This window comes from Danio rerio, chromosome 9 (genome assembly GCF_052040795.2).
Source record: "Danio rerio strain M-AB ecotype USA chromosome 9, GRCz13ab, whole genome shotgun sequence".
NCBI lineage: Eukaryota > Metazoa > Chordata > Actinopteri > Cypriniformes > Danionidae > Danio > Danio rerio.
The window spans coordinates 33186051-33204775 of NC_141029.1; the positions used below are offsets into that span (position 1 = coordinate 33186051).

General features: G+C 36.1%; 1 protein-coding gene and 1 long non-coding RNA gene across 6 annotated transcripts in view; both read left to right on the forward strand.

Moving 5' to 3' along the window:
• LOC147835334 (uncharacterized) overlaps positions 1-14786 on the forward strand; it is a 55478-nt gene extending 40692 nt beyond the window's left edge. For 3 of the 5 annotated variants that reach the window (XR_015499553.1, XR_015499555.1, XR_015499557.1), the window contains 4 exons: positions 7749-7843; positions 9157-9299; positions 9443-9560; positions 14520-14786. This is a non-coding gene — a long non-coding RNA (uncharacterized LOC147835334). Of the gene's footprint in view, positions 1-7748; positions 7881-9156; positions 9300-9442; positions 9561-14519 lie in introns of all 5 variants that reach the window. The other 2 variants (XR_015499556.1, XR_015499554.1) reach the window with 1 other exon arrangement.
• clybl (citrate lyase beta like) overlaps positions 1-18725 on the forward strand; it is a 760714-nt gene that overhangs the window by 153811 nt on the left and 588178 nt on the right. The window lies entirely within an intron of this gene.

Here is an 18725-nt window from a genome sequence, read left to right on the forward strand (position 1 = left end):
CAAAGTAAGATTTAACCTAATAGGAACTATCAATGATGTAAATGTTTGCTTATTGGCTGAATAAAATGGCTATGTAAAAGGCTGTGCATAAATTATGTATTGTCAGCTGGCTTAGGTCACTGAAGACTTCATTTTTGGTGTATGACTGCAATCAAAAAACATTTTTAAATGGTGATATGGGAACATTTAGTTCTTGCCAAAAACGTATGGGGTGTGTTTCCAAAAAGCATTGCTTGCCAAATATGGTTGCAAAGTCTGGCATTGCCAATATAGTTCAGACAAAAAATACGAAGCAGTCCAAATTGCAAAACGTTTGTTATTTACAGCCATAGATATTTACATTAGATGTCACCTACGCTATTGGAAGAATTGCGTCAAATGAGCTGCCATTTTAGTACAGGGTAGCGCTCCTTTGAATTGAATGTAGAACCAGTGGTGCAGTGATGTACAGTATGCAAGTACAGTATACAGCGGTGGTCAGTATGCAAATATTTGTTTAAATTATGAAAATTATAATTTTACATCATTGTTTTATATCAGCAAATAAGTGAGTGCACGGGCATTGCAGACAAAGAGCATGTGTTTGTTTGCATAGAAATGTATTATCCTCTCTTCCTGTTAAATTTGATCTAATCCATGTCCTGAAACACACTCTCTCTCCTGCTTTCACTTCTAATTCTATTGGAGGGAGTGATTCATTTGTGAATGATTCTCCGTTGTGATCGACTCTGTAAACCATCGATTTCCCTGTGTCTCAATGAGTTCTAGTGGGCCTAGGATTTAGCGCAAGTTAGTGCTGCCTTGACTTAAGGTCATTGGAGAAAGGGACTTTAACAATGACGCTATCAATAACTCTACTTGTTTAGCACAAAAGTTCGAAACATACAAAATTTCTTTGTTTGCTTGTTACTACACCTGTATGTAGCGGTATGTATGCTACTACGGTTTTTAAGCAATTACATGTATGTCATTGTTTAGGAAATGCACTCTTGGTGGCTAGATCTTATAATTACTTGATGCAAAATTCGGTTACAAGAAACTTTAAAATCTATGGAGTTTTTAAGTGTTTTTTTATAATGAAAAAAAATGCTATAGATTATTAAATTGTCATACCATTGATATATCAGTAACAGATTATCTAAAGGTTATTTGAGGAATATCTATTACATGGATATTTCTTAAAGAGACACCTGCGATTTTTATCAAGCTGTATTTGAAAGTGTTATCAGATATGGTCTATCTACATGCTATGGCAATCTTTCTGTAAATCTGAAATCAATTTTTTTTAATGTTATCAGAACTGCTATAAAACTAATAGGATCTGAAACTTTTACTAGTATACAAACACTCTACGAGCAATGCACTCTGAATGAAGCGAAAGAATTTGAAGTAACCCATCGCATGTACTCTTCCCATCTTACGATCTTTTACCTTCCGGAAGGAGATACAGAACTTTCTGCTGGACACGGAACAGGCTTAAGAACTCTTTTATTCCAGTGTCAATCAGACTATTGAACACTGAACAATAGTGTATGTAATTCTTTTGCATGTTGGCTTATTTTTTAAATTGTTATTGTGTCAGAACCTGCTGAAGAGCTGTGTGAGTCTACAGAAAATTTCCCCTTGGGGGACAATAAAGTATACAAACAAACTAACAAACAAACAAACAAACAAACAAATGCATATTAAGTCTTACAATCATGTTGATTTGCTTCAGTCACACTGCACTGCATCTTACAGTACTGTAAATAGCATATTTGAGCAGAATACACTGTGGGAATACAAATGTGGCTGTAAATGAGTGAAGTAATGCAGAGTTGGATCAGATGTGTTTCGAGGAACGTTTCCTTTGATCCTAACGCTACCAGGGGCAGGGTGAACAGAGTGAAGACGTGAATGGACATACTCTCAGGGAATATCAATGAAATACTAGTCATCTTAGCCTTCTAGCATGTGCTAATTCACAGCATAGCTCAGCAAACGTGCTATCAGAAATCCCAAGGCTAAAATTTCATATTTCATCTTTTTTAAATCCCTACGTTTTTATTCAAATACAGTCTGACTGTTGACAGTGACAAGGCTGTGATTTGAAATATCATAATGTGCTAATGTGTGGCTTGCGAAAGCTGGGATTTATTGCTTTTCTAATCATTCCGAGTGTTGTTAGCTGTCGTGATGTGTTGCGGCCTCTGTCGAACACAGCTGCGCTAATGTAATTCTGCTGAGATGAAAGAGACCGGCTGGGTAGTGTGGTTTACTGTTGCTGTGAAACATGGACAGAACGCAGCCAATTAGATCTGCTAAAGTGACATGATCAAGCAGAAATACTGTGTGTGGCTTTTTTAATGGCTGAAGTCGGCTCTGATGTCGGATCACTTTAATGGCTGCCATATGCCATGTTTGGTTTGGCTGGTTTTCCGCAAGATGTTGTGCTTGTGTTTTGCGGCTTTTAGGATTGTCAAGATTTCTCTCATGTCATGTTTAATGTTTCTCTCCGCTGTTTGGGAAAGTGGACGGACACCTTGCATGTCATTCTGACAAGTACACACAAATCTTGAATGGATTTCCCAACCGTTTCTTAACAATAAGGACAATAAGCATTGTTGCAAAGCACTTGATTTGCTCTTCAGAGAATTTCTACTATCATTATTTAATATTAACATGTCACTGTTTAGAGCCTAAAGTGATAATTTGCTCCAAGATGACCCTAATGTTTTTCCAAATCTGTATGACATTCACTTTCTTTTGCAGAAAATATTTTGAAAGATCTTGGGAACCACTGGGATCTATTTTTATGCCATTTGACTTCCTTAATCTGGCAACAAAGAGAGATTTTTTCTAAATATTTAAACTGAAAATTATGAAATAAATGAAATGTGCTTTTAGTTAATACAGCTATACGACAAAAATAAGAAACCACTTGATATGGGTTAAAGTAAAATGTAATAATAATACTAATTATAATAATAATAATTCATTCATTCATTCATTTATTTTTCAGCTTAGTCCCTTTATTAATCTGCGGTCGCCGTATGTTTTACGCAGCAGATGCCCTTCCAGCTGCAACCTATCACTGGGAAACATCCATACACACTCATTCACACACATACACTAAGGACAATTTAGCTTACCCAATTCACCTGCACCACCTGTTTTTTTTTTTTTTTTTTGACTTGTGGGGGAAACCAAAGCATACAGAGGAAACCCACACGAACACGAGAGAACATGCAAACCCCGCACAGAAATCCCAAATGACCCAGCCTGGGTTCGAACCAGTGACTATCCACTGTGCCACCATGCTGCCCTTAAAAATAATACTAATAATAATAATAATTATTATTATTATATGTTTAATCTGAGTCTAAAAACATTTCTTCAAAATAAAAATAAAAACAATAGTCATTTTAAGCAGTGTTTCTCAACCTTGTTCCTGTTCCTGGCCCACCATCACTGCATGTTTTAAATGTCTCCTTTGTCTGTCACACCCATTACAGGTCTTTCAGTCTCTGCTAATGAGCTGATGATCTGAATCAGGTGTGTTTGGATAAGGAGACATGGACAATGTGCAGAGCTGGTGGTCCTCCAGGAATGTGGTTGAAAACACTGATTTAGAGCATTCCTACCCTCTGAAGATGCTGATTGATCAGATTAATTTTTTTTTTTATTGGATGTAGTCAAAAATCAGGGTTCCACCAAATATCCATTCCAACTCTGAAGTTAAAACTTGTTTTTTTTATTTTTTATTATACAAATATGTCCCCTGCGTTCACGTGGGTTTCCACCAGGTGTCCACAGTCCAAAGACATGCGGTACAGGTGAATTGGGTGGGCTTAATTGTCCCAAGTGTGTATGAGTGTTAATGTTTCCCAGAGATAGGTTGCGGCTGGAAAGGCATCCACTACATAAAAACGTGCTGGATAAGTTGTCAGTTCATTCCGCTGTGGCAATCCCGGATTAATAAAGAGACTAAGCCGACAAGAAAATGAATGAATGAATAAATAAATATGTCTGGAAGTAGGGCTGCATGAAAATAGGAATCTTTTTCCAGTGATATATATTCCGATGGTATCGCTGGTTCGAACCTCGGCTAAGTTGACGTTTCTGTGTGGAGTTTGCATGTTCTCCCTGCGTTCGCGTGGGTTTTCTCCGGGTGCTCTGGTTTCCCCCACAGTCCAAAGACATGCGGTACAGGTGAATTGGGTAGGCTAAATTGTGTGTGTGTGTGTGTGTGTGTGTGTGTGTGTGTGTGTGTGTGTGTGTGTGTGTGTGTGTGTGTGTGTGTGTCTGTGTGTGTGTGCGTGTGTGTGTGTGCGTGTGTGTGTGTGTGTGTGTGTGTGTGTCTGTGTATATGTTTCCCAGAGATGGGTTGCGGCTGGAAGGGCGTCCGCTGCGTAAAAACGTGCTGGATAAGTTGGCGGTTCATTCTGCTGTGGTGACCCCGGATTAATAAAGGGACTAAGCCGAATAGAAAATGAATGAATGAATGAATATATTGCGATATAAATAGAATTTTATTAGATGGCATAAATAGCCCTATTTGCCAAGTCATTACTTTACATTTATTGGGATGATTTTGTAGGGGATTTAAATCTAAATATATTTTTATGTAAATTATTATTTAAATGAATATCATCATATATTATGTACAGTCATAAATATACACAATGGAGCAAATATTACAGTGAATTAACACATACTTTATGGTTTCCTGAGGAGAATCTAACAGTGTTCGGGTATAGAAATGCAATAATCAAATTTAAACTAACATTGCAAAATATTGATCATATTAAGAATTAAATGAATCTTAATAAACATCTTTATTTGCTAATAAAATGCTTAAAATTCTCTTAAAATAGTCACAGGCCCTAAAAAAGATAATAAATTTCACTTTAATATGGTTCAATTCTGTAGTGTCTCCACAAATCTTGTGTGTTTTTACTTGTGGTTTCTGGTCATCTATAAGCCTACTGTAACCCAACATTGCAATATCAAAGCTCAAACAATATATTGTGCAGCCCAATCAGCATTGCTAATTTTTAGTTTAAGCCTATAAAGCTCCTAATGTCAACACTATTTTAAACTGAGAAATAAGGTCATTAAAAATAAACAGAATAAAACCAAAAGTTTATTTTTTATCAAACACATAAAATGTTAATCCAGAAGAACGTAAAATGATTTTCAAGTGGTCTTTCAATTGTTTCCAACTGTATGCATTTCTAAATTAAATAGAGAACAACCAGTGTTACAGTTATAAGCTTAGATTACTGTTGTAGACTTGAATGTAAATTTATGAATATATATATATATATATATATATATATATATATATATATATATATATATATATATATATATATATTTATATATATTCATAAATTTACATTCATAATAATATTATTGATGCGTCTATATGTTCTATGTCATTCAGCTGTGTAACCACATGTGATTTATTTCATTTAATGATTAACGACTAAACTGAATGTAATTTCTTTAAAACACACTGGTACAACTGCATTGCAAAGGGTCAGTGGTTGTGTGTGTGTGTGTGTGTGTGCGTGCGTGTGTGCGTGCGTGTGTGTGTGTGTATTTGTTTTGTGGAGTAAGAGCAAAGTCCCCCATTTGCAGCATAAGTGCCAGGTAAATGCATTTGATATTATGGCCCTTGCCTTTGGGGGGGTCATCAGCCCCCTTGCCCTATTGTGCCCTGTTTAAAAGGGTTTGTCATGAATGTGAGAGAGCCTCTTTTCCCCTACTGCTCTCCCCTGGAAATGGAGATGTAATGACATTTGCAGCTAAAAGGAGCTCATTCACAGTTTGTACAGTTTAAGAATTCAAATGAAGTGTTTTCGCGTGCTGTATTGCCTCAAGGAACAGGCGAGAGAGGAAAGCAGATTTCTGAGGATTAGTTCTCCAGGTTTCCTTTATTATGTTAACAGTCTATAGTAAATGGTGATGGAGGGAAAACTGAGGTAAAGTAAAGGTTGTGTGTTGGGGAGGGGGGCACGTATCCTCCTCAGCAGGGCCTCAATGGCATGATAACAGTGATACTGGACACAGTTTACACACACAAAAAATGCCAGAGTTTACAGCGGTGAGGTTGTTCACAGCCATTGACAGGGAAACACCTGTTTTCAGGGGAAAAACAGCTCCTGTCAAAACCCTCTAGCTCCTGTCTGGTTTGGTTTTAGTAAATAGAGGCATGTGAAGGGAAAGTACGTGGCCTTTGGGAGAGCTTTAGCATTCAATTGTACTTAATTCGTAAGCACATTCGGCTGTGTGTCTGTGACATACATAAGACATTTTTCTTTTCTTTTTTTATTATGGACCCTTTTTACAAGCCTGTTATGACATGTCTAACGGTCATCAGCATCCTAAATCCTTGAAAGTTTTTAATATTTTTATTATTTTTTTAAATGTAGGAACATTTATGTGCATTTATGTATGTAGTGTATCAGCTTTGCTTCAAATGACGAAAAAAAGAATTACTGCTTGTGTGAGGCATTTATAATGCAGCGTCTATGGGACAGGACAGCAAGTTTGATGTTATTTTCTCCTCTGGCTGCCATCATCAGTCTCACACTATTTTTTTCCTTTTTCTAAAAGACTTGACACCATGTCAGATGCCAAAAGAAATAACACCATCGTGGAGTTTTTCTTTTATTGTTTGAGCAAATAAGATTGTAAAAAAATTGTTGGTTGTACCCACTTATTCACTGTGCTTTAAGTTTTCCCAACTATGACGACTTCCGCTACTGTGAAACACGGATTATTAGGATTATATTATTATAATTAGTAGTAGTAGTACTGTTGTTCGTGTTATTGAGATAAATTATAGCTGTTGTTGTTTGTTTAAGATATACACCTTAATGAGAATTAAAAAATCATATAAAAGTGTGCCATTTTGTTTTTACATAAATGGGTTCATCACACTTAATGGCTATGTAAGATATATCACCCATATTTTGTCATTTTCTTTTTAAAATAAAGGTATTTAAAGTATATCACAAAAACATGTACTGTTAAAAATGCATAAAGATTTACAGCACAATCTTTAGAATTACATATTATAATTATTGACTGAATTTAAATCAGAATGTTTGATTAAATGTATTTATTTATGTAAACTAATATTAATTTATTAAATAAAGAATTAAGTAAAATAAGCTAGTACAGACAGTGCCTTAAATGTAAACAACTGCCTAATTACTTAATTTTGAATATAACCATAATGTAGATCTAATCCTAATGTAATCTTAATTGAAGTCAGTTATATTACATCTACAGTATAACTTCCTCTCAATCAGTTTGAGTCCATAAATGCAGTGTAGATGTCCGAGAGCAGAATCAACCAAGCAGAAATGAACAGACAGACATTGTGTTCCCCATAGTTTCATGTCCAGTGTGCAGATCCCGTTTCCACCAGCCTGCATCTTGTTCTGCTATTCCTTCCCTCTCAGCTTTGGGTCTTTTCGAGCGGTCAGTCTGCAATTACCCATTCCCTCCACCACCGCGATCTTACCTGAGCTGCATGGGCCCGGAGGTTTCCAATAAATATCCTCAGCTTTACTCACACAATGATGCACAGCTCTGAAGAAAATGGGCAGGAATGAACATACACTGGTGCCTTTTTTTTGCCCACCTGCACTGTCTCTTTCTCTCACACATGCTTATTTACACAAGAGCGAATCTGCTCGGCTTCTACCTGATATGCTTGAGCTGTAAAAGTAAAGCCTTTATTATCTCGGCAGGCAGCAGAAGGTGTCACCTTCATCGGACCCGACACACATGCTACTCAAACCATGGGAGACAAGATCAGGGGCAAATTAATCGCCAAGATGCCAAGGTCAGTGTCGTGCCCCCGTGAGCGTGGGCTGGTCAAGGTGAGGAGAGCTTCACACGCACCACAAACACACATCCATTCTTTCTGCCACCTCAAATGACTCATCTGACGTCTGACAAACCGTCACGGGGCATCGGGACTGATGTGTGTGTTTATAAAGACGAGGTGTTGTCAGTTGGCTGTCAGCTCAGGGAATGTTTTTTTGATATGTTGCCACTTTTGAAAATTTGTACCTCCCATGGAATGAAATACAGGAAGTTGCTGTTTTGCAGACATAAGTGTGTGTGTGTGTGTGTGTGGTGGAAAGGGCTGTTGCTAATGAGGGATGTTTTGAAAACATTTAAAGCCCTAATGATGCTGCTGCAAATGCAAACCCTCTTCCGGGAGCTGTGATTTAAGATGGTTTGAGGCTGTGGAAAAATAGTTTCACCCAATTTAAGTCTTGCGTTCCTGTTGTTAAAATATTGGGGTTAGAGGCTAACACGTAGATGAGGAGGTGAACAACCCTGTGGTGTGTGTACTAAAACTCTTTCAATAACAGCTCTGCAAATTCTCAAATCTCCATTTTGTCCCTAAAGTACTTAATTGTCTGCATTTGGCAAGTTTAACACTTCCTGACATGAGGGGCCTTACTTGAATGTCTTTGCATGACTATAAATGAATGGGAATAAAAGGAATGAACAAACACACACACACATAAGCATGCATGCAAATCTATTCGAAATCCATAGTGACCAAATTAAGCATGCCAAGAGAAAATTTCCCACCGAGAAATTTTGAGATTTTAGCTGTGTCTAGTTCTGTCCGCCAGCCAATTTTCCATCAGGAATCTCTCATTAGCAGATGTTTTTGGCCACAACACACACACACCTCAGTGTGATCTGGTGAACCCTAAATTTAACAAGCGCTTACCAGAGCAGACGAGTTAATGAAAGGAAATTACCTTTTCTGCCAATTTCCCCCTTCCATTCAGGTGCTTTTTACTTGGCAATTTAAAATGACAGATACTTGTTTTTTATACTAAATAAACTGATAAATCTTTCCAGCGTTTCATTATATCCGGTAAGTGCATGAGTCAGATATTAACTGCTCTCCATTGATGGCGTGCTCCTTGCAGACCCTAAAGCGTCTGTTTAATTCCCTGAAAGTGAGATGCAATTTTTATTTCACTCTCACATCATTTGTCCTCAAAATTACTTTTCACAATCCTAGCCTCCGTTATCAACTAAAACTGCAATCTGTTTGCTTAGTCTCTTTAGAAGACGGCGATACGGGATGAAGTTTATTTACACCGCTGTCATCTGTTCCCTGCATAGCAACCAAAGACAATGATTTCCACATAAGGGCAGTGGGGAGACAGTGTGGAGAGGAGGATCGGGTAGACGGCCCCTCCAGAGCCTGCTGAAGTGAAGCCGCGGTTGGGTATGTTGGCCAGTCTCGCCCGGCCGCCCCGCAGCAGGTCTGAAGCCTCCTCTATTACTGCCTCCAATCAATAGAAGAGCTGCTCCCCCTGCTGCCTGTCTTATGCTACAACTTCCTCTTCCCTCAACCCTTCCACAACCCTTCACATTTAATCTCTTTTTTCCTTCTCTGTCTCTGCAGTAAAGCAGTCTGGATCATACGTCACGAGCTGAGGTCTGTTATGGAGGCCAGTGGCGAGACGGAAAAGCCATTCGGGAGAGCCAATCCTACAGATACAGCTGCTGCTTTTCCTGCAAATGTGGGTTAAATTAACTCATACTGATGCTTGCTTAATTCAATCTCCTGTTAGAAACGTTTCAGCGTGCCAACATAATAACTGTAATCACCTTGTCATCAAGTCCTGTTGAACTCAATCATCCGCCTCTGAAACACACAATTTTGGTGTTTGACAGCCTACGGAGGCTTCGTGTTACTCTGTGTTTGTCATGGTTGAAAGCTTTTTTAGGCCTCTTAAATTTGATACCACATGACCATTTAAAATGGTCAGTTGTCGTACTCTTAATTTTGGATGATCAAAGCTTCAAATTAAGTTGCTCTCTGCTGGTAGGCTTTGGTTTTTGGTATGTGGTGGGATTATGTGCGAACAATATCGAAAGCAATTAATTAAGATTTTCCCAGAATTTCATAGCAAACAGTGCTGAAAAATATTTGTGATTTTTTTTCCGAAGTTTTGCAAAGTTAAACAAAGTTTATGAAGTTTACGAAGTTTTAAAGCTAAAATTAAAATCTTCACACTTTGACTTTACAGTTTTGCTGATGTCTTTTTTTCACGCTCAGTATGTTTATATGCATATTTAAAATCTGGACCATGAAGCCAGACTAGTAAACCTAAACTAGTAATCATGTTGTTCAAAAAAGTTTAGGGTCAGTAAGATTTTTTATTATGACTTACACTACCGATCAAAAGTTTGAAGTCAGTATGATTTTTAAATGTTGGAAAATAAATTTATTCTGCTCAAAGAGGCTGAATTTATTTCATTATAAATACAGTAAAACTTGTTAAAAAGGTGAAATGTCATTGCACTATAAATATCCTGCCAATTTATCCAGCATGTGTTTTACGCAGCCGATACCCTTCCAGCTTCAACCCATCACTTGGAATCATTCACACACACACACACACACACACACACACACACACACACACACACACACGCGCACACACACACACACACACGCACACTCTTACACTCATACACTACGAACAATTTAGCTTACCCAATTCACCTAAAGCATGTCTTTGGACTTGTGGGGTAAACTAGAGCTCCCAGAGGAAACCCACGAGAACACAGGGAGAACATGCAAACTCCACACAGAAATGCAAACTGACCCAGCCAAGGCTCAAAACAGCAACCTTCTTGCTTTGAGGCGATCGTGCTACTCACTGTGCAACTGTGAAAATCATTCTAATCAATCTAATTATTGTTATTAATAATATTATTATTATTAATGGTAATAGTAATAAAAGCAATAATGAATGAACTAATATTTCATTTGAAACTACATGCAATAAGTAATAAATAAATATTTAATAAATAAATACTTTTTAAAAAAAATGAACATTAAATCAAAATTTCAAAATTCACCTTTTCTATTTCCAAAACTGATAAAAAAATAAATGCCACAAATCAGCATATGAGGATGATTTCCAAAGTATCAAGTGACACAATTTGCTATAATAGCAATAAATTACATTTTAAAAATTATTTAAAATTATAATAATCTTTTGTTATTATTATTGAAATATTACTATTCATTATATACAGTTCAAGTCAGAATTATTAGCCCCCCCTGTATATTTTCCCCCCAATTTTTGTTTAATGGAATGAAGATTTTTTTCAACACATTTCTAAACATAATAATTTTAATAACTCATTTCTAATAGCTAATTTATTTAAGACATTAGTATTTAGCTTAAAGGGCAATTTAATGGCATAACTATAGGTTAATTCAGTTAATTAGGCAAGTTTGGGTAACTAGGCAAATCTTTGTATAATGATATGTTCTGTTGATAATCAAAAACAATATTGCTTTAGGGGGCTAATAACATAGACCTTAAAATGCTTTCTAAAAAAAACTGCTTTTATTCTAGCCGAAATAAAACAAATAAGACTTTCTCCAGAAGAAAAAATATTATTGGAATACTGTCAAAAATTCCTTGCTCTATTAATCATAGTTTGGGAAATATTCGAAAAAGAAAAGAAGAAAATACTTAAACTGTATATAACATTTTTTATAAAAACAAAAATGTATACAATTTGTAATAGTTTTTATACCAATGATAGCCCATTTAAAAAAAAATAAAAGTCCATCTAAATCTATAAAACAGATAATATGTAAAGTTTTAGCATTAAAAATCAAGTGTAAAAAAAACTGTAAAATTGTCCATGAATCATAAGTGCTTGCTATTCAGTTTTGATCAAATACATGGAGCTAAGGTATGCATGTTATCAAACCAGTTGCCCTTGACGTTGCCCAGTTCACTCCAAAGAGGTACACTCCACACAATAATTTAACCCTTCAAATATTAAATCACACATTGATTTATGTTGAATAAGGGTGCATGTTAATACATTGACCGATGAACACATTGTATGGATCTCCTGATGAATCCTCCTTTCTCCTTCTCCCCCGTCCATTGATTGTCCACGCCACAAGCCCCAAGAGGAAGCTTATTTGGGGCCTGTCTGCAGCGTGAGGGTGTGTAAGGGAGCACAGGGTGGTCCTGTGGGCCAGAGAGGGCAGCTAACTGGAGTAAACAGGACTCAGCAGGCTTAGTGTTTGTGTTTACTCTGCTGGAGAGGAGGCCATTAGAGCAAACAGCCAGCGTTTCTTCACATGTTGCTGAAAATCACCCCAACCTTCATTCACTCCTGTTTGGCACTATACTAACACCCAGCCAGTGTGCCCAGATGGCCCCGCTTTCCAGATCTCTCACTGTTTCTGCCCTCTCTTCCCCTCCTTCCCTGTGCCGTGGCGTCATTAAAAGTGTCTGTGAGCGGGAGGTGTCAAAAAAAGGGTGCCGAAAGAGAGAGAGCAGAAAACAATTTAGTGGCATTTAAAGATAAAGTCCTCCCCCTATTTACATGGCCTATCTAATCCAATCTAGGCTGTGTCTGCATTTTTAATTTGCACATTCAAGCGAGCTTCAGAGAGGAACCTAGGCTTAATTAGTTTAGTTATCTCCCCTCATGAATGGATAAAGTTCCCACACTGCTGGTGTTTCAGATGAAGACTAATTGGATTCTGAGGCCAAAAACAAAAGGAGAAATAAAAGAAACAAGGGTTAGATAACAGAGGGAAGATTGAATTGATAAAGCGCAAGGAGAGTGAACTGTAGTCACAGCTAAGGAGGGAGAAAAGTCCAGATTCCTGTTTGAGGTCAAAACTGTTGGAGAATCAATAATAATAATAAAAAAAAATAAAATTAAATATTTTTCTTGTTGGTTCCATGTTAAAACATCATAAATTGAGTTTACCCCATTTTGAAAATTAATATTTTTATACATTTCTCAGTGAATATAGGCAATGTATTTTAGTGCATTTAAACAAAACAGATTTATTATACAGATGTATTTATTCAAATAATATTTTAGTCACTAAACATATTAGAAAATGAAAGAAAATACAATTAAAATTTAAGCAAAATATTGCAACAAAAAAAAAAAGTTACAACCTACAAAATTTCAACTAAATATTTCCATATTTGCTTCTCTTTTTCCCTTTTTTAATTTGTATTTAAGATTTTTCCATAACATATTAATTTGGGTGTACTAGTTTGGGCCGTTATCGTAAGTTATTTTGTTAGATGAGCTTCAGATTTGGCTTCAGGACTGACTAATCTAATGTATATGCACAAATATAATATTGTATAGCTTCCTATTAAAATATGAATTTGAAATATAGACTTGTGAGGGGTGGACTTATATATACTGAGCACTGTATATTCATGTTTACATTTTTTATACAGGTGACTGATAATAGTTGTTAATTCTAAACAGATTTTCAACCATTTTTTACACTAGAAAAATTATGTTTACTGTTTGTTCAAACTACCTATTAAAGTGTTTTTCACAACTTAAACCAAATATGCCCAAACTAGGGCCCATGGGCCAAAGCTGGCCCATGGTAACCTTATATTTGACCCACCATCTCATCTGAGAAGAGAGAAAGAATGATAGGAAGGGTTGGAGCAAATGCCTTTAACAGAGACCTTAATTTCCAAATTAACATAACCTTTATGGTTGTTTTATTGCTGAGCTACAAATCTTCACATCAGGTTATACACAGTTTAAAAGTTACATTGGTCTTGGTCACACTTTATTTTGATGGTCCGTTTGTTGAAATTAAGTTGCATCTATATGCCAACTAATTCTTAATAGATTATAAGTAAACTGTTAGGTTGGTGTTTGGGTTAGTGTAAGTTGACATGTACTTGCAAAGTTTCTTATGGTTAGATAACTTGCAATAATGCATTGAATGAATTAGAAATAACAGTATTGCATTTATATTGTTTAATCAAAAGAATAACAGTAGCAAAACTGTTTGTGTATTGATAAAAAATTTATAAAAATGTGAGGAATATTATGAGACACATTTTATTAAAATACCTGACTGCTTTTAAAACACTTTAGCCTTAAACCAAAATATCAAAACATATTTTATTACAGAAATTAAACGCATTTTAGAGGAGGTGTGATTTTAATTTATGAATTGCATTTGAAACAAATGCGTTGTAAAGCCAAAATTTGCCAAGCAACTCTGAGGCGGATAAAGAGATACAGTCTAAATCATTGCTGCAGTTCATTAGCACATCCGCTTGTGATGTTTTCTATGTTTTATATATAACTGAAACATTTTGCATTTTAAATGACACAAAATTTAGAACACCCCCTCAAGACCCCTCCGGGGGTTTCTGTGCAATTTGCCAGAAACTGTGCTTTTGAATATATAAAATCCAGGCCTCAAGAAAAGTAAGCCCACATTGAGTTTTAAATCTCAGCCAGCCTTTTCCAGTATCCGGTAATAAGTCGGTTTCATCCGGCTAGAGCAAAAGTGTCAACATGGCTAAAAATCATCCTTCTTAAAGAGACAAGCGAGCCTGAGTAAATCAATTATTGAACATTACCCTTCATTGTGATATCTGATTTGTACAAGGTCAAGGGAATTATTAATAACCTTCTGTTCTCTTTCACAGACACGTTTACAAATTAGCACTTCTCACAGGCCTGGGACCTGCTTTTACGGAGCTGGGTTTTCAGAGCAGCCTGAAAGTGTGAACGAGTTCCAGAGGGCAGATCATTTGGAGGAGTCTGGATAATGAGATTCTTTTCTTAATGCCATTGAACTCCATTCAATTAGTGCAAAGGGCCTATGTTTGTGACTATTGCGTGCGTACAGTGTGCTTCTGTGTGTAATTGACTTTGTAAGCCCTTGAGGAGTAAACTTTTAGTGGTTTCGAGCATTCGCTTGAGCACAAGTATGTTTGTCTATTCTTTTTTTTTCCTTCATCTGTTATTCCCCCTTTTAGCCTTAGTGGGCTGCTTGGGCCGATCTTGTGTGTGCTTGTGTGATGTATAGATTAATTAAATAAGCATATTGATTCGTGTTCTGGCAACACAGAGCGTGGGGTTTTAATTAGCCCACGCTTGAGTGTGTTAACATTCCTGTCTTATCTGTGTGGAACCAAGTGGAACTGAATGCATGAGGGCTGCTCATCAACTCTGAATTTCCAATAACCTTTTTTTTCTTCTTGTTTGGTTAAGTTCGACCCAAAGCTCAAACGTTAATGTAAGTGTATGCAACACTTCAATTTTTAATGCTCATTTTTAAGTGCAAATATTTTTGTCTATTTATACTATTTTTCTTGAATACTGTATTGAAGGAATGATATGTAAATAGCTTTGCCTCATATACACTCACCAGCCACTTTATTAGATACACTAGTACAGGGTTGGACCCCCTTTTGTCTTTAGAACTGCATTAATCCTTTGTGGCATAGATTCAACACGGTACTGGAAATATTCCTCAGAGATTTTGGTCCATATTGACATGATAGCATTACGCAGTTGCTGCAGATTTGTCGGCTGCACATCCATGATGCGACTCTTCCGTTCCACCACTTCCCAATGGTACTCTATTGGTTTGAGATCTGGTGATTGTGGAGGCCATTTGAGCACAGTGAACTCATTGTCAAATTCAAGAAACTCTGAGATCATTCGCTCTTTATGACATTGCATGTTATTCTGCTGGAAGTATCCATCAGAAGTAGAGTACACTCTGGTCATAAAGGAATGGCATGGTCAGCAACAATATTTAGGTAGGCTGTGGCATTGACATTTTCATGTTGTTGATGCCAAAATCTGACCCTAACATTCCAATGTCGGAGCAGAAATTTAGACTCATCAGACCAGGCAACGTTTTTCCAATCTTCTATTGTCCAATTTAGGTGAGCCTTTGCAAATTGTAGCCTCAGTTTCCTGTTCTTAATTGTCAGGAGTGGCACCTGGTGTGGTCTTCTGCTGCTGTAGCCCATCTGCCTCATGGTTGGATGTGTTGTACTTTCAGAGATGCTCTACTGCATTCCTCGGTTGTAACAACTGGTTATTTCAGTTACTGTTGCCTTTCTGTCAACTTAAATCAGTCTTTTCTCCTCTGACATCTGGCATCAACAAGGCATTTACACCCACAGAACTGCCACTCACTGGATATTTTCTCTTCTTCAGACCATTCTCTCTAAACCCTAGAGATGGTTGTACGTGAAAATCCCAGCAGATGAGAAGTTTCTGAAATACTCAGACCAGCCCATCTGGCACCAACAATCATGCCATGTTCAAAGTCACTTAAGTTATCTTTCCTCCCCATTCTGATGCTCGGTTTGAACTGCACCAGATTGGCTTGACCATATCTAAATGCTTAAATGCATTAAGTTCCTGCATTTGCTTAAGCCAGCAGTTGGATAGGTGTACCCAATAAAGTGGCTGGCGAGTGTATGATAACATGTAAAATGCATTAGCATGCTGAGATTATTAACTTGTAATGTATGTATGTATATACATAACATTTTATTATACACTCACCAGCCACTTTATTAGGTACACCTATCCAACTGCTTGCTTAAGCAACCCTGATATATATATATATATATATATATATATATATATATATATATATATATATATATATATATATATATATATATATATATATATATATATATATATATATATATATATAATTCTTTAAAGAAAATCATATTAATATGGATGCTAATAAGCTATAAATAATAAGCCACTGGATAATTACAATGTAAAGTACAGCTTGTTGAAATTGTTTGAATAAATATACACACAGCATGTGTATGTGTGTGCTTTATAATTACTAATGTGCTTTACACAGTTAATAAGCAACCTATATATTTATGCTAATTATGAAACTACTTAATAGTTAATATTTCTGTGTTTACTTTTGTATTGAGTAATACTAGCAGTTTTATATTTTATAATAGTTTTGTGTCTTTGTAGTGCTTATCCTATACATACACTTTATTTGTAAACATTAGAGAAAACATTCGTTGTTGTTAATAGGATTTATTAATATGGGGTCAGGTTAGGAAAAATATAATATATTTCTTATTTCACAGATGTGTTACTATGTTTATGTGGTTGAAATGTGTTTTTAGTTTAATGATTTAGTTTTATGGTTTTCTGTTAACTATAATAACCCTGATATATTGCTTAAACCACTTTAACCCTTTGTTTTGTTTTTCTCAAAATTTGTTAATTTTGAGGCTGAACTAAATTTACTGAATTACCATACACCTAAATCTTCTGCCTCTCCTTATAACCACTTCTAATGTCTTGAATAAATTACATGAATGCATTTAATGTCTCAAATGTGCCATTTTCCTACAGCTTGCGTTCTGAAGGTTTGTTTCGAGCCTTTCGTCTTTCTTGGCAGCAGACAAGTGTGACTGCACATTTTTTGTGCACATCCAAGAACCTTCTGTCCTGCCCACTGATACCTCGATCTGCTCTCTCTCAGCCATCTTGTCCTCCATAAATTTTTCACCATGCTGTGATCAAAGCTCACCACTGTATTTGTGTTCTGTTGTATTGGCCAATGATGTAACCTGAAAATCTCTTTAAAAATTACGAGGCGTCTTATATCAGGGCTGTAGTGTTTGTGTGTGGGTTTTGAAGGTGATTGATTTATTTAGTTTCGACGGGCAGGAGTGTTTGCTGCTGTAGGCGTGTCAGTGGGTGATCTGCATTCATATGCCGTGCACTTGTCTCAATAGTGCAGCCGGGCCAAGCAGATGTGGCAGAAAACACACTCTGATGGGGTTTTTGAGGAGATAAATGTGAACTTAGGATATGTACACATCAGTTTTGTTCAAAAACTTTCTCATTAGTATACAGTTTAATGAAGAAATGAGTGGGTGTTTTCAATTTTTCTCTCTAGACACTCAGCAGAATCTATACACAGAGGATTTTGGAATTGATGGTTGAGTTAAACAACTTTTTTTTTAAGTAAACTTGACAGGTGAAAAATACTGAATGCAATGATATATTGACTTTTGATTCACTGAAAGAGTATTTGCAGTGATCAAAGAAATATCATACCAATTTTATAAGCAATATCAATATTTTTATGTAAGTTTTATATGTAATATTCACAATACTGATACTAGTACTGATTGTTTCCTAAAATTATTGATTTATTTATGCAGGGACGATATACAACATGTAGTCCCTGGGCAGGAAAATATAACAAGTCTAACAATATAAAAAAAAATTACAATATACACTTATAGTACAATACAACATAGTCAATAAAATGAAATCAAATCAGAGGTTGCATATTTGATTTTCTTTAAGACAAACTTTAAAAAAAAAGGTAAAAAATTATGTGTTAAAATTAAAAAGTGGTACTCTCTCTAATATGCACTGGTATTGTATTGAATCTTTCTGTTGCTCTGACTAAAAAATAGGGGTAACGCTTTATTTTGATGGTCCATTTGAGTATTAGTAGACTGCTTCAAATCTGTTGATACTGCTCCTTCAACCGGCATTTAACTGACTGTAAGAAACTTTGCAAGTACATGTCAACTTACCCTAACTCTAATCTCAACCTAACAGTCTACTTATAATCTTATGTGAATTAGCAATTAGCAATATAACTTAAATTCAACAAATAGACCATCAAAATAAAGTGTGACCATATCTTATTGTCCTCAAATAGTTCTCTTGAGTTTAACTGAACAAATACCTCTATCCGATGACCTATTGTCCTTGCAGACAATCACCCATTGTTTGAGAGGTGGTGGTGCAAGATCATTAAATATTGTAAACATTAAACACACATCAGCATGGATATATGATATAGACATTTTATTTCAATG